This window comes from Lycorma delicatula, chromosome 5 (assembly GCF_047948215.1).
Source record: "Lycorma delicatula isolate Av1 chromosome 5, ASM4794821v1, whole genome shotgun sequence".
Lineage (NCBI taxonomy): Eukaryota > Metazoa > Arthropoda > Insecta > Hemiptera > Fulgoridae > Lycorma > Lycorma delicatula.
In genome coordinates, this window is record NC_134459.1 from 122,570,152 (window position 1) to 122,583,830 (window position 13,679).

Sequence of the window (13,679 nt, forward strand, 5' to 3'; positions counted from 1 at the left end):
AATCAATTTTATTTGTTTAGTAAACTACACCTTAAAAAAACTCATGTCTTACATTAAAATGGCAAACAGGCAAATAATCTTAGCTTTTATGCAGATTTTATAACCAATATTAATAAACTGATTGATTTACTGTTACAAATAAAAATATTCTATATTATTAGTATTTTAATATACTCTCTAGTATTTAGTAAAACAAAACTGGAAAAGAAAATTAATAGATAAAACGTAACTTCTATTATTCTGTTATAGCAATAAATGAGCGATTTGCATTTCAAATTTTGTGCGGTAATAAATTCCACAATAATGGTCAACTATCATTTTTATACATAACGTAACATATGCACGTAACGTTATCATTTTATTTTGCAATAAAACTTTTAATTTCAGATCGTAGAATTAATTGACTTGGTAGATCATGACGCACTACACCATAAGAAAATCATTTCATTTTATCGTAGGCAATGAGGATTTTATTTTATGATTTTTTTAAAATTATTTTGGGTTGTAGTATACCTTCAGCAATAAAAGTCATGTAGAATATATTATTCAAAAGACACTAATAAACTACTTAAAAATTTTATATATTTTAATTTTCTATAAAAATTAATCATAAATATTTTAATCATTTTATAGAAATAAAAATCAAATTAGTTATAAAATTGAGAATTTAATCGGTACAATTATTGTTTAATTATCAATGACAATCTTAGAGAATTTTTACCTTACTCAAGATCAATATCATGAATAAGATACAATACTCATCTTATAAAAAACAAAATATTTCTGAGGAATATTTTATAAAATGAAGATCCGCTATTTTTACTTTTAATATATCTTGACTGTTAGATATTTCTACAAGATTTCACAAAGATAAATTTGGAAAATTTAATTTTGTCTTAGAATTTGCTTTAATAATGAAATTACTTTAACTGAGAAATAATGAGTATTCCTTTGAATATATCTCTATTAAACTGTTATCTTCTTCAAACAACTCTCTTTAATCTTTTTGTTAACACGGAGAATATTAGTTTAGCTTCGGGTATATTATTCCGGAAACGTAGGTTATGCGTTCATTTATCTTGAACCAATTTATGTAATTACTACATAAGTATTTGTATTTATGTATATGGTGACAATACTAAGCAAAATTTTGACGCAAGTTTTTTTATCAGTTTTAGTACAAATTCAATGCACGTCTGTATATCCCTACCAGTAAGAGTGGGAGGGAGAGAGAAACACTTTTTTAATCATCACGTACAAACTTCTGTAATGATGATTACAGTCCATGTAAAAAAAACCTAAACCTATACGATGATGTCGAATAAAATCAAAGCTTTCCGTTTTGGTTTTCTACTTGCAACCAAAAAAAAACTTTAGTAATTTCCTACTCATTTAAAGTTATATATTTTATTTTGGTTACTTTTAATAGACCAGTACAAATAGAACTCGGTAATAAAAACAAAATGAGCATATAACAAAAATTCTAATTTTGTATCATTATAGAAGTGTAAACTGTTTTTGTAAACACAATTCAAAAGAATATTTTTCAAAAACGATTCCTAAGTTTAAAAATTATTTATTGTTAAGTAGTTCTAATATCTTTTTCCATTTAAAATAAAAAAATTGTAGATTTTTTGTCATTTTTTTTAAATTTGGCCCACTCTACAAGCCAACACAAAACAATCTTGACATTTTTTTTTCGCTATTAAAACTTGACGTGGAATACTTTCTATACTTCAAAATAAATATGCTAAATTAGTTTCTGGTGTATTATGGCTCATTCTTATTGAAATGGTAATATATAGCACCGAGCATATAATTTTATTAAATTTCGAAAAGGATTTAAGTTTTTACTTGTACGTTAATATTTACTTGTTTTTACTCAAAAATAAAATCGTAAAAATATTTAGCAGAAAATATATCTTCTATATTTTAGTATTAAATAATAATGAAAACACATTTTTCATTAATATACGCGTAAAAAAAAAAATTGTTAAATAATAAATACGATTCAATTAATTTATTATATGATTAATTTCAAAACTGCTTTTTCAACAAAGTTGAATAAGCTTTTTTTAACTTCAAATTTTTACTCTGATATAAATCATATATATCTTATACACCTGACAGCATCGTTTACAAAATAAAAAAAAATAATTTAATTTTTTTAATTTAAAGTCCTTCAAATTACCAGCTAAGTCATTTAGAAATAATGAACGAAGCCTGTATATTAATAAAGTGAAGAATTCTAAAAATTCTAAATCATTTTTAACTACTTTAAAAATATAAGTCATCACTGAATGATTAATTATCAAAAGAATTTAATAATTTTGTTATAAAAATATTATCTCTGTAGAGGAGTGATAGCATCTTGACCTTTCATCCGAAGATCCTGAATCCCGATCAGACATGGCATTTTTCATACTCTACAAAATTCCATTGGGCAAAATTCCCAAAGCAGTCGATGGCCGACATCTCATAAAATATACATTTTATGAAACTCCTGTTTCTTCGTGCCTTAGAACTGGAGAATATTCTGTTATGGATTTTAAATTTCCACTGTTAAAATTAGAATTACAAACTGTAATTTCCTAAAAAATTAGTTTATATAATTTTGAAAAATTTGTAACATAATTTTTAATATTGTCCAAAATAGTTTATAAGGAGCATCTCAATTTTTTACAAAATAATTTTAAAATATTTAATTTAAATTGAATATTTTATTCATAATTAAAACCAGTCTAAATGAGACAGATAAAAATGTTTAATATTTATTTTTGTTAAATAAAACTATTTTGGAATATTAAAAATAATAATATAAATTTTTTTGATTGTAGAAAAAACTATTTTCACAATGTTTAAGTTTAAAGAGGTTATAATATAAGTCTTTTTAATAAAAAAGCTTTTTAAAACAATTATCAAAATTTGCCTAAAATAAATTTTTCCTCATTAGTTATAGGTACGTTTTCGGATTTATTGTACATTATAGAGTTGTACTTTTATGACGATTGACGTTTCAAGATGAGTAAAGCATTTGCATTTCTCTTGATAGAAACATTAAAAATGTACTCCCTGCAGCTCTGTCTAATCGTATTGCTTGTGGTTGTTAAGTTATTCCATATAATTACTACATAATATATTTTATTAAATACATTTTATTGCAATAAGTTATATTTTCTATTCAGAAAAGTAAATAAAAAGAAAGAAAGAATCAACTAAATGATTCATTTAATTAATGCGGTTTTGTTAAGTTATAAAATAACACAATTTTTATTAAATATTTTTTGTAAATATTTGTCATAAGATTGAATAAAACGTTTTTTAATAAATAACTGCACTGGCAATGAAGTTCTTATATACAAGCCAAGTTGTTGATTTTATTGGATAAACACTGAAAAAGAGTAGAGTGAATAACTTTTTCGGAGACAGATAATTCTGTAAAGAGAACGTTTATTGACTACTACTCTTCCTTTTGATTTTAGAGCCTGTGATTTATCAGAGCAGAAGATGTTTGCAAAACGGGATCCTTGAGCTTTTGGCATTCTTTCCTTATACAAAACAAGATTCCGAACAAGTCATGCGTTCTTCATTACATTTTAGAATACACGGTACTTAAAAATAATATGGAATTTTAAAGACATTTCGAATGGAGACCATTGTATTTTAGAATAAATGTCGTGGAAGAAGTTTAAAGCCAGAAACAATTACTCTAGCTAAACAATAAGCCTTCTTTAACTTGCCAAGACAATTTCTTGCTTGGCCTAATTGCATTATTATATAGTTTTCACTCTGCTTGCTAAGTGCATTAATGCCCTTTCTTAACAAGATTTTCTCAACACCTGCCACCCTAACAATGAAATTATTAACTTATAATTTTTTCGCAGCAAAAGAAGATACAAATTTATAAAATCACTTTAAAGTTTAAATTTAATGTAAGATATTCACAAATATGACATAAAAATTATAAGTTAATTTTTTGTAATAGTAAGAGTACTGACGTTAAAGTGAATGTACTTTACCTTTTAATGTATCTTGATAAATACCATAAGTTTTTATTAAAAAAAAATAAATAAAACACATTAAAGTGATAAGATATTAATTTTTAATGGCAGAAAAAATATTTTAGCTAATGAGTTCTACATGAAATAATAATTAGTACAGCATGGACTATTTATTACCTGTATATTAAAGGATTTTTGGAACAGCGATGAGAAAGAGAGATTGACTAATAATTCACCACACATCTTGAAATATTGTACTTACAAATTTTTCTTATAATTAACTATTATTCTATTTACAGAATCAAACTCTATAAAACATATAGATTTATAGTAAACAATGAAAATAATAATTAAAAAATATATATATATACGTATATCTGTACCCACACAGTTTGTGTGGATATATGTGTGCATTTAGTGCGGAGGTCTGGGGTTGAAATCCCGGTCAGGAATAAAATCCTTTCAAACGCTACCAATTTCCACCGGGCTAATGATCATAGCAATTGATCCCCGCTCTTTCATAAAAACAAATTTGTTGGCAGCTAATAGAATTTTCCATATTTGTTTTATATATCTACAAATTACTTTTAATTATAAGTATTGTACTTAATCATATTTTGAGCTCAGATTTAAATTTATATATTTAAAAGAAAACATTGCTTTTAATTGGAAACTTCAGTGGTTTTTTAATTACATCAAATAGCGTAAAAATAAAATTATTTATAAGTTAATTGTTTGTCTCTATTGGAGTTTAAACGGATGAACATACTTTGATAAATTTGATATCAAAACCTTTTTAAGTTAAATATATTAGGCTTTAATCACGCTAAACTGATAGTTTCTTTGCTCGAAAATATTCATTAATGCGGCAATACTAATCAATAATTAATTATTTCTGAGCAGATGATGTTAAAATAAATTAAGTAATAAACAACTAAAAAACAACCAACAAAAACGTTCAGGAAATTCTTTTTTAGACATCCTAGTTATTTTCTTCGTTATTGAAATTTTTACAGATATCAAAAACATAAAATTATGAAGAACTGAAGTTGTATATAAGTACACGGACCTATTCATCCTTGTAAGAATAATTATTATTTGTTGTAAGCTACAGTATTACAATATAAACTAAAATACAACTACGCAACATACGTTATATGTTTGATATTAACTTGCAGAACTGTTCTAGTGAAAAACGAAACTCTGATACCGTAACAACAAGAGTTTTATTATGAAAGTTGTTATTTTCTAGTGAGATAGACAGAGTATGGTCGTAATATTGTCTGAACTGCGCGCGTGTTAGGATTTTTGAGAGACCTCAGATTACTTTAGTTTTGGAGCAATATGTGTATAGACATGAAATGAACAGAGTTGTATAAAAACCAGATCAGTTTTTATTGGTAAGGTAATATCAATTGACCCCTATAATAGTTTTTATTCTGTAAAATTTAAGGATAAAATTGGTAAAACCGAATATAATTGATACTTAATAAAATATTTGACTATTATTATTATTTTTTATATATGATTCAGCAGTCAAAATAATGTAAAAATTAAATAAATAATAAGACAAAAATATTAATCAGAATTTCCTGATAAAATTACTCAGCACTGCAAATACCGATTAAATATAAAATTATGTAAACCTCCTCAGGATTAAAGAAATACTATTAAAAAAAAAAATGGTATATATTAAAAATAAACTACTATTTCGCTTACTGTTATATTATTATTACATAATTACAGTTATCCATATTCAATAATATTTTACCAGAAAAAATGATTTAGTAAATCATATATAGTTAGATAGTTTGTATCTAAAAAATATTAGTTTTAAAGCCAGTCAGGAATTGAATTAAACTAACGGTGAAAAATGTCTATATCATATCTGCATGCACAAAATTTATGATGATATTGAAAATAATTCATCAATAAAAAAATTTAAAAAAATATTTTCTACCTTAAAGTACAGTAACACGCCGATTCGCGTAGGAAAGGATATATAACACATGCGGGAATACAAGCATGCTGCTGGTAGATATATTTCAAATACGAAGAAACATATTGTGCGAAACAAAAGATTTAAAAATTAACAGTCATTTTACTAAACAGTAAGCCTAAAATAATATTTAGGCAGAAAATTGTCTTCAAATCACAATCACACACACACACACACACACACATATATATATATATATATATATATATATATATATATATATATATATATATCAGTTTATTTAAATAAATCTTTTTATAGTTCATAATTTATTCATTTATGTCTGTATTAAAATTATATAAAAAAACATCTAAGAAATGTTAAACAATTGGTCAATTATAGTAAAAAATTGTTTAACTTTAATTGCAATTCACGTGGATGTTTTTAACCTTTTTTTTTTTTTTTTTTATAAATCTTTTCACTTAACAAAAATTATGTTCTGTAAGTGTTTAAAATTTTTGTATTTTGCACACAGTACAAAATTTCATAGCAGTCATCTACGAAATGTTTCTCCAACGTCATCTCTCGTTCCATAGATCTTGCATGGACTCCTCTCTCACCTGATTTAATCAGTATGCGATTTTTTTTCCATTTGAAAGAAAAGGTTTACGCTAACTTACTTCGTAATAAACAGGTACTGAAAAATTTTATCCGAACAGAAATTCATATAATCCAGGGGATCGGCTGAAAAAAGTTATGGACGACATTAAACGATGTGTAGAGATGTTCCTTATCCCTAATGATAGTCACTTGCGTGATGTTTTGTTCAAATTAGAGTTGAAAACTAAATGCTTTTCCCTGTTCTTTACTATCGTGTACTTAGTAAGTATTTTATTTGCAATTAAAGTGTTCATTTTCATATTTTAAATCATCTAATCTGTTCTGCACCATTCTGGATAATTATAATTATTAAAAGATAAGAGGCTACATGATGGACATTTGAAAGAAGAAATTTGTTAATTAGAAATATGTTAAATAATATGTGTTTATCTACAATGCAAATAAATAAATTCTTGTTAATTTTTATTTTAAGCCGTGATAAAGGTGAAAGGAGCTACTTAAAATTGATAAGCAGGGTCGGTCGGTAAGTCATGCCATCCCGACCATAATCGAAACAGTTGAACTTTATAATTCAATGTGGAAATCTTAAAACTTCCAGGTATTCATTTAAAACGTAAAACAAGAGTTATCGTTTTAGGAAGAAAGTGTTCGTGCTTCTTTGGTTTCCTAAATATTATAAACAATCTTCCCCAAAATAACAGAAATTTATTGCTACTCTCTTTGCAGCTTATGCTAATATATCTACTTTACAAAACGTCTATTTTTGCATAAAAATAATTATAAAATTCTTATTAGCAATTAAAAAATTCATAGTTTGAATGATTTGTGACTATCTACATTTAAATTCCGATTAAACAATTTCAATGTGCTTTTCAGATAGATATAGTTGATACATTGGCAAATGGAGTTGGTATATTTCAATAAATGGTAATGAACGTTTTTCTAACTCACTAAGTGTAATGGTTACGGACAACATTTTAGATGATTAATTTTCCTGGAATAAAATTGTTTTTACAATATGATTTAAGCGTACTGTTTTGCTTTCAGTCGTCTTAATCAGTCGCTGAGGTTTTTATCATAATTAAACATTTAAACATTTATTATGCCTTTATAAATTCAATTCATAGTATAATATTACAATTAGAAGTTACGTTAAAAGCTCAGAATAAGTTTAAAAACAAGAATTTTTTGTTTGGTGCCGGCCGTTATATCAAATGTTACCAATTTTTAAAAGAAAAAAACTTTTTATATTTAAGTTAGTTGCTATTTCTATGCGTTTTATTAATAGAAATAAACACTAGTCATATTTTCCACATGAATAATCACTTTTAATCACACAAGACAACTCCATAATTTTTCCGTTAAACATCAAAGTACTTCAACAAACAAGAAAGCATCTTATTTTTATTTATTTTTTTAACAAAATGATCTAGATTTTTTATTTTGTAAAATATTACTCAAAATTATCATTTTAAATTTTAGAAATAAACCACCGGGCTAGTCTGGTGGTTAACTTGTAGTCGAAAATCACTGTTTTTACAGCCGATTTTCGAAGTCGAAGGTTCTGAAGTTAAAGTTTTAATAAAGGTTAGCTACTTTTATACAGATGTGAATACTAAAAAATGGATATCTGTGTACTTTTGTGGTAGGGGTTCAATTAACTACAAGTCGCAGTTATGGTCGATCTGAGTCTGTACAAAACTACACTTCATTTACAAGTCATACGTATCATCCTCGACTCATTGTTCCGGGAGGTGGGGGGCACAATGAGACGAGGATCACTCAATGGACTTTATTGATCACTAGTTGAATAGATTTCACCGTTCAAGTTAGGAAAAAAATTTAGAAACTAATTTATCTGTGTATTCTGTAATTTTATGAACTCGTTTACTTTCATACCTAATATTTACTAATAAATTCCCAATTAATTCAGTTTCATTATTACTATTGTTTTATATAACTATAATTTTTAATTCCTTGAACGAAGTAAAGGAAGTATTGTGATTTCAAAAAAATTTGGTTTTCAGATTTCAACAAAAATATCCATTTTGACCATCTCTGAATCCATTTTGACTAGTTTTGGTGTGACGTCTTTACGTACGTACGTATGTGCTTATGAATCTCGCATAACTAAAAAAAATCGATTAGCCGTAGGAAGTTGAAATTTTGGTTTTTGAACTGTTGTAACATCTAGTTGTGCACCTCCCGTTTTGATTGCAATCGACTAGACCAAAAGTCTCCAAAAAAGCCCAAAATTTAAAAAAATGGATTTTGGACTTTTTCTTAACTGCAGTTATAAGCCCCCAGTGAGAGCTTTTCAATGAAATTTCATACTTATTTTTATTGGCTCCAGAGCTATAGCCAAATAAAATTTTAATTAATGAAATATTTGTATCTAACAAAGGGAAGGAACATCGGTTCAAACCCGACTCAACTTCTTTTTAAGTTTTTTTTTTTAATTTAAATATATTGGTTTATTTTTTTAAAAAAATTCTGAAAAAAATGTACAATAATAATTCACTAACATAAAAAAAATATGGAACTCTATCAGAAGTTATTCATGAAATAAAATTTAATGTACTTTTTCATTTAAAAGAATATGTATATGTAATTTAATAGGCGTACAAGGTAGTCATGTGGTGTCTACATCATATTTTTTATTAATAGTATTATAACCATTTACTTTTTTATTTATAATGTTCTTCTGTTCAATTTTTTTTACTTCTCAACTCATTCAGACTAATGCTAAGGAATCTGTGTTGTTTATGCACGGAATATAACACGTAATTCCTGAGGTATTCTTCCGTATGTAATGTTTGATTAGGTACTTATATACTTATGAGTAGAATGGAAATTTTGTGTGTGTGTGTTTAGATAATTTATACAAAATGATTCACGGAGAATGTAATAAAGTTTCAGGACGTGTTTTTCTGGTGAAAATAAGAAAATACTTCCTTAGCGAGTGTTGGCTGGCGAAAGACTTCATTCTTAATTCTGAAATTTCGGTAAAATTATGCCAAACTGTAATTATTGGGATAAATTTAGTGATTTTATAAGAAATCTGACCTAAAAACTGAAAAAATAAGTCCCAAAATTGTATTTTTACTAATTTTCAAGAAATCTGTGATAGAAGTCAAAAGACAAACTGGTTGAAAAAACAGTATTTTATGTTTGGCGTAAAATAATTTGTTTAAATAAGTAATAAACAAATAAACCTTTTTAAAATTTGCACAAAAAATGTGATTCGAGAAATATGGAATGAATAAAATACACAGTGACTACATAGAAACGTTAGAAATTTGAAGTTTATTAAAAACAAAACATATAAAATGTGGCAGATTTAAACTATTTCTAAACAAAACAAAATTTTCAAAAATATAAACAAAAAAAAATTCAGGTAGTAGGTCAAACGACCTTGGATACTAGTTAATGCTCCGCAACGCCCAGTCTGCTTACTTAAAAAAGCCGCATTTAAGTATATTCTAACTGGTAGAGAAAAGTTGTGGAGTTGCCTCATCGTGTTGGTAAATCATTTGCCTTCTTGCAATCAGAGGAACATCTTTCAATTGATCTGGCAAATTATTCTGTAAAAAGTTTACATATGAAGCACCCGAAACATTTTCATTGAAAATAATAGTACCAATATTTTATTGTTTACAATACTACACCAAACAATTACTTAGAGCCTATAACTTATTTTCTTTTCTTTTTTAATATTGAACATATTATTTCGATTAATACGTAGTTAAAATCTACCACATTTCGATATGTTTTATTTTTAATAAACTTCAGAGCAAGTGACGTTTGGATTTATTCTCTGTGGACTTTATTCATATAACTTTATTCAAATTCAACTTCACTACAAGTTTTACTTAAAACTTTTATGTATATTACCCATTTAACAAAGCTATTTTAAATCAAATAAAAATAGCATGTCTTTTGACCAGTTTGTTTTTTGTCTTCTAAAACAGGTTTCTCGAAAACTAATAAAAAATACAGTTCAGAGACCTATTTTTTCAGTTTTCAGGTTAAATTTCATATAAAAGTACACAATTTATCTCTTAAGTTGGGTATAAACCACCTTACTGTACTAGTATTATGCTGTTTTTAATATTATTTATTAAGGCAATGCAACTTATTTACGAACACATTTGTAAATTATAACAAACACAAAAAAAAAACTATGTATATAATTGTAATAAATTAAAAAAATATATAGTTTTCACTTCTTCAAAGCTGGAAGAACTATAAAACCAAGCTTTAGACATTTTTTTTTTTTTTTGTTAAAATTAAGTATAGCTTGGTAAAAATTATTTTATTTTATAGTAATGAAATCGCTTTTAAATAATTAGCACACATTTATATGAACAAAAACCAAAATAAACATTAACTTATTAAATAGTAAAAATAGCTGTGTTTTATATATATATATATATATATTACAAAGTTATTTTTAATATATAACTAATTTCTTACATTAATAATTTTACAAGAAATGTAAGCTTGAATACCATGGAATATAAAGCAATTTTAATAAAATTTAATTTCAATAAAATGATGCAACTGCGTAGCAGGCATAAATTGAATATCATTTTAAATATAAACTTTAATAAATTTAACTTATAAATACCGCACAAAACTTTTGCAATTTATATTTATTAAAACTTGTTTGAAACATTTTGCATGATTATAACATATTCCAAACTCTATTTTTAAAAAGGCAATCCTACTTACACTGTTTTCTCTTATTAATCCGAGATTATCACTGTATTGAAAAATTTTTATTGTTGTTTTAATTACTTTACGTAAATAAAGTTTTATCTTTAGCTGAATTTATCAAGTGAAAATTATACTTCACAATTATTTTATTGTGTATATATTGAAATTTTGTCTTGGATTGTTTTCGAAATAAAACAGTTTTATCACGTAAAATTCATTAAATTCGTTAAAGTTTTTTTCTAAATAATAATTACTAAGTATATTGATTTAAACGATTGCTTTTAAAAACAAAGATTAAAAGGATTAACCAGTGTATCCATTACAAGCTTTCCCATGTAATATAAATGCAAAAATTAAAAAAAAAAAGGTGTGCCAGGAAAATGGTTTTATGTTTTAAATGATGTTCTTAAAAGTAGATTTTGTTTTCATTATTTCTTAGTAGGTTTTTATTTCATAATAATATTCACTGTCTGTCAATTCCGGTGTTTTTTTGTAAATTTTTTTTGTTGTCAGTTATAAGTCTGAATATCACTTGCGTTTTGTTAGTTTCGTGTATTGATATATAACGGTAAATATCATTCACTAAAAAAGTTAACAAGGAAACACTTCATTCCTCACATTCTCTAATTTGCATCTCAATGGGTGTTTTGAAGATGAGTGTGTTATAATCGGAAGTTGTTTATAGTTCATAGCTGGTTGCCGGATAATAAGTATAACATGTAACAAAATTAATACAAAAAAAAAAATTATGTTATTCAATGTATGCAACGGTAAAAAGCTTACAAAAACTAATACTTTTTCTTTTTTAGATAATCATACCTCAGTTGGAATATAAATTAATTAACGCCATTTACTACTTTTTTCCTATCAAAACACATATTTCTCGCTACTCTGCTTCATGCAAACACTTTTGATCATATGGTCTTTTTATAGGATTGCCAGTATTTTAAATTTAAAAAAAGAAACTTTAAATAATGTAAAATAATACAAAATATACAGAAAACAAGAAGTTTTACCAAAAAAAAAAAAAAAAATAGTGCAATTCTTCATTAAATCTTGACTATTTGAATTCAGCTTCAAATTTAAACTGAGAAGTGTTTTTTCAAGTTTTCATTTGCATTTTGAAGCCTTCTTCAAATCATTGATATTTAAATCATTTGATACTGCCGTTTTACTTTTCTTATTTTTCTCATATTCATTTTCAGTAATATAATTTTTAATTTAATTATTTATTTTTTATTAACAAATTAAATAACTACGTGTTTGTTTATATTGAAATATAATTAGTGGTGTCAATTCCCTCCCAGTGGCAACGGTACTTACCTTGAGGGACTTACCTATGTTTAAAAGTTATATTATCGCTAGAAAAATAATCTATAAAAAGTAAGATTCTAATTTATAACAAAAATAAATTATTTTCAGTGTGTTTATTTTCTTAACGATGAGGAAAGATTATTTCGTTATTTTTTAATAAAAAAATTTTTATAAACGTATGTATTGCTTGCATTAGTCACCATTTCAGTGTAGTGTACTGGAAAGGAAATGTGAATAATAAACTACACGTATACCCATAAAATAAATTAACATTGCAATTTTGAGAAAAAATAATGGTCTATTGTAAATTACCTTTTTCATGCATCTTGAATCACAATTATTTTTCATGACTCATAGTTACATAAAACTAGAAATGATATAATAAAACAGATAACAGTATTCTTCTTTTGGCCATGAAACACTGAACACATATAAAATATATATATATATAGTGATTCTTTCTACTTATTATGGAAAACATATATTATAAAATATTATGTTAAACTTGACAATTTAATGCAGAAGTGCTAATAAATTAGTAATTAGGAGAATTCTGTCACGGAAAAAAAAATTGTATAATAGTTTTTTTTACCCAATATAAACTATTTTAGTTGATTTAATAGAAGTAATAGATATCATCTACGAGGAGGTATTATAACTGCGAAAAATTTCGGTTTTCAGATTTCAACAAAAATATTCATTTTGACCATTCCTGAATTCATTTTGACTAGTTTCGACGTGACGTCTGTACGTACGTGTAAATCTTGCGTAACTCAAAAACGATTAACCGTGAAATTTTGGATTTAGGACTGTTGTAACACCTAGTTGTGCACCTTCCCTTTTAATTGCAATCGACTGCACCAAAAGTTTCTAAAAAAGCCCGAAATCCATAAAGAAATTGAATCTTTGACTTTTTCTTAACTGCAGTAATAAGCCCTCATTGAGAGCTTTTCAAGGATATGTGACAAGTGGTACTTCCTTTCATTGGTTCCAGAGTTATAGCCAAATAAAATTTTAATTAATGAAATATTTGGATCATACAAGAGGTAGGCACATCTATTCAAATCCGACTTTATTTCCTTTTA